The sequence below is a fragment of the Panicum virgatum genome, chromosome 7N (assembly GCF_016808335.1).
Source record: "Panicum virgatum strain AP13 chromosome 7N, P.virgatum_v5, whole genome shotgun sequence".
Taxonomy (NCBI): Eukaryota; Viridiplantae; Streptophyta; class Magnoliopsida; order Poales; family Poaceae; genus Panicum; species Panicum virgatum.
In genome coordinates, this window is record NC_053151.1 from 16,043,347 (window position 1) to 16,047,390 (window position 4,044).

Sequence of the window (4,044 nt, forward strand, 5' to 3'; positions counted from 1 at the left end):
AGGTTGGGCTTGGAGTTCCAACCCTGCTGAGGACGAAATCCTGAGTTGGGATTATTGTTGCTCCCAACGAAGTTTGCGTCCTCTTGAGTTAATGGGCATGAGGAGCCCGAGTGCCCAGTCTTGCCACATGTTTCACATGTCATACGAGACTCCGAAACTTGATTAACCTCCTAGTGCGGAGATTCCAGCTTCTTCATCAGAAGTTCCAATTTGGCAGTTAACATATCGACCGTGTCGATATGATGCACGCCCCTGGGACGGGCTGGCTTCCTTTCTCCTTTCCAACTTTGGTTGGAAGCTATCTTGTCAACCAGCGCCTTTGCTCCCGCAACATCGAGAGAAAAGAAGGAACCACCTGCTGCTGCGTCAACGTGGTCCTGAGCTTGCTGATTCAGTCCATGGAAGAAGTTCTGAATAATCAGCCACTCTTCTATGCCATGGTGTGGGCATGCTTGAATGTACTCCTGGAGACGTTCCCAGACTTCCAGGATGCTCTCATCTGGCAATTGTTGAATTCCAGTGATCCTGTTCCGGAGGGCGTTGGTCTTGCCCACTGGAAAGTATTATGCTAGGAATGCATTCGAACAAACTTCCCATGTAGTGAAAGCTTCCTTGTTGGAATAGAACCACATCTTGGCTTTTCCGAGCAGTGAGAACGGGAACAGACGAAGACGGAAGACATCCAGTGTAGTTCCTTTGGGGTTGATGGTGTTACTCACCTCCAGGAAGTTCTGGAGATGGGCATTGGCATCCTCGGATGCCTTTCCGCAGAATGGACTTGCCTGGACCATGTTCACTAGCCCAGTCTTCAGCTCAAAGCCATCATTGCCGGCTTGGTTGATGTTCAATCCAGTAGGGATGTGGCTACTGGACGGGGCAGAGAACTAACGAAGAGTCTTCTGAGCCATGGATGAGGATGCTGACGTGGATGGTTAACTGTAGGGCCAAGTGAGTCTCTTCTGAGGTGGGATGATGTGGCGTCTCACGATTCTCCCGATTCTTTCTGGATTCGGGTTGAAGTTACTTGGTGGGTCGAAACCGGTCATGCACTGCTCTGCATCAATCAAAAGATAAAGAGAGCAATGGTATGCCCGCTAGGGTTAGCGGCGACAAACTAGTAGAGTTTATCAAACTATTTACGATATCATTAGCCAATTGCTTCCCCGGCTACGGCGCCAGAAATGCTTGTTAGCGTTTCTTATGCCCGATAGAATAGATATTCTGCAAGCGCACAGAATCACCGATGTAGCACTTCACTTTGGAGTATTCCAGGGTATCGTATTTTTTCTCAGGGGAGCACTATGGTAAAGAGTATCGTAAATCGAATGATAATCATACTAGCTTATTCGTCCGACTAATTAGACGGGGGTAAGCCAGACAGATAAGTGAGACATATGGCCAGGCGATGACCGAGTGACACACGGAGGTTCAACTCCTTAGAGAGGTAGCAGCTGGGAGGACAACGAGTGAGATAAGACACCTGATACACTTTTGAACTATCAAGCTAGCCTCTCTAGATCAGACTAAACACCTAACTAGTTCTCGAAAAAGTAGAGCTTACTTCGGCGGCTGGAAGAGGAAGGACTTCAGAAAGGGATGAGAGGGGAGTCCAACGGCAACCTGCACTACTGCTATGAAAACACCTGAATGTGGTGGAATACAAAGGATAGATAGGGCTGTCACCACCTACCGACTACCACAATGGTTCCGTGGGGGTGGAACACACTTTCTAGCTAACACTAAGGTCAGACAACACGTCTGCACTCGATGTTAGGATTTCTCTCGAGGCCTTCGAGAGAAACCCCCTCTCAACCTAGAGCACTAATATGAGATACTCTAGTCCGGGCGAAAAAGCCCGTAAGATAAGATCCCGATCACTAAGAAAGATAACTTAGTCTAAGCTAAAGGAAAACTTCCGCGCTCGAGCTGAACACTCAGACTCGAGTAGATAAAAGACTGCGAAAAGTAAAGCTGACTCATAAAAGTAAAGAAAATAACTAATATTGATAATGTCAAAAGAAAGATACAAGAGTTACACCAGACTTCCGACGACTCCGGAATCCCAAGCATGCTCGACTCGACTTTAACTCCCAAGCTACTAACCTACGCTAGAAAGTACAAGTGAAGAGAGAAGAGCTCCAATGGTGTGTGTTGAAGTGATGGATGGTGCCACTATTTATAGCCTTCCAAGGTCGGTTCTCGACAGGTACTGCAGTTAGCATCGGTTGTAAGCAGGTAAGGCAGTTGAGCTTAGCTTCCATGCCAAGACCCAGCCTGAGGGACTTCCAAGTGGGACCGGCCAGCCTCCCCTAGGCCGGCCGGCCTGGGGATCCTGCCACCTGGCCACCGACTTTTGGACAGCGGCTCTGATCTTCTTCTAGAGGCGGTTGACAGTTGCTTGGGATCAACGCGTGCACGTGCTAGGCCGGCCGGCCTCCCTCTGGCTCGTCTCGGCCCTCCGTTGCACCGACATTGCACTTGTACACTTGTGATCCCCCTGGTGTTGGATCGCTGACCTAGACATTGGTTTGCACTGAATGGTGGGTCCTTTGATCCTTGTGCAAGCCTTTCGATGCACTTGATCAAACCGACATCCAATCCATAACTCAGAGCCATTGTGGGTGTGTTACGTTGCCACTGGATCGAATACGGGACATTGTTATTAGATGTGCCAGGCCGGCCGGCCTATGGGAGGCCGGTCGGCCTGGGTTTTTGCCTAGATTTGCCCATTTTTGGTAGATGTTCACCTGAAATCAAAACTCATCCAAACCTTGAGGAACTCGTTAGAAATAAATAAAATTTGAATGGAACATAGTATAAAGCTTGTGTTATTCCCGAGAAGTTGACGGCTAGAATGTGAATTTATGACCGTCAACAGCGTCGCGATCGGTTCCGAAAAATCAGGAAACCGATTAGGATTTCATATCTCGATAGACTTAAAGGCCAAGTAACAAAAAATAAAACTACAAAAGGAAGCAGTGCCCCCGCAAGGCGAGGAGCCGGATTTCGGCAGACCATTCACGCGTACGTCGTGCGCCCGCGTATTTCGTCCCGCCCCGCCCAGCCCCGGCGAGGCGAGCAAGCGCGGGCGTGTGGAGCTCCCCTTCTCTCCCCACACACATAGCTTGGAGAGGTGAATACAACCTCCATATTTAAGTTGGTCGTATTCCACTTCAACTAGCAAGGTGTGACTAAAAGATTGCACACTAGCTCACTTCCTCATGCACTATGGGCCTTTGAGATTTATTTGGAATTTCTGAAATTGTTCACGAGCCAAGCCCAAATTACATCATAGCCTCCACTCCCCAGCCGGCTGCCCATTCGCCCGGGGAATTCGCCCGTTTCCCCTAGCCACAGCACTGCCCGCAGCCCGCACCCCATGACCCCCACAGCACCTGCAGAAGAACAACTCTAGCAACAACGTCCTCTGGGAACGGGAGCAGGACTAGGCCGTGGAGCAGACGGGCCAGTAGCTGCTAGCAGTAGCGCACGCTAGGAGCCACGGAGCGGGTCGCCGATGCAGTGGAGTCACTCGAGCTGCACGATGCCGAGCCCACAGCGACATGACGGCTTCTCGGCGGAGGCAAGCTGCAGCGGAGGTCCTCACCATGCACCATGCCGTGGCTGCAGGAACCAGGCTGGACGTCCTCCAATGATCGGATCTGCGGCGAGCGGGGTCGGATCCAGCGATAGCGATGCGTACAAGGGCGGAGAAGTAGGGGAGGGAGCGTGGGATGGCAAGGCGGACTAGGTCGGGATTTTTGACGAGTGAGAACCTGGGGATGCCGAGCGGGATAGCTACTCGAGAATGATGTCTAGGCTGTTGGATGCGTTTTCTAAGAGAGTAGCCATTTTTCACTCTCCAAACAGATTTCTCTCGATATTGAAGGGGAAACTCCAACAGACTCGAATTCTCACTCTCCAAATCATCCCAGACATCATTCAGCCCCCGGGCTGGAATATCGGATTCCCCTCCCTCTCGACTTGGGGATGCCGATCTTTTGATAGCTACTCGAGGATGATGTCGAGGCTGTTGGATGTGTT

General features: G+C 50.7%; 1 non-coding gene across 1 annotated transcript; it reads left to right on the forward strand.

Moving 5' to 3' along the window:
- The first annotated feature begins 432 nt into the window (after window positions 1-432).
- LOC120684108 lies at window positions 433-539 on the forward strand. Its single transcript, XR_005679091.1, has one exon. It is a non-coding gene; the product is annotated as a small nucleolar RNA R71 (small nucleolar RNA).
- Window positions 540-4,044: the final 3,505 nt, after the last annotated feature.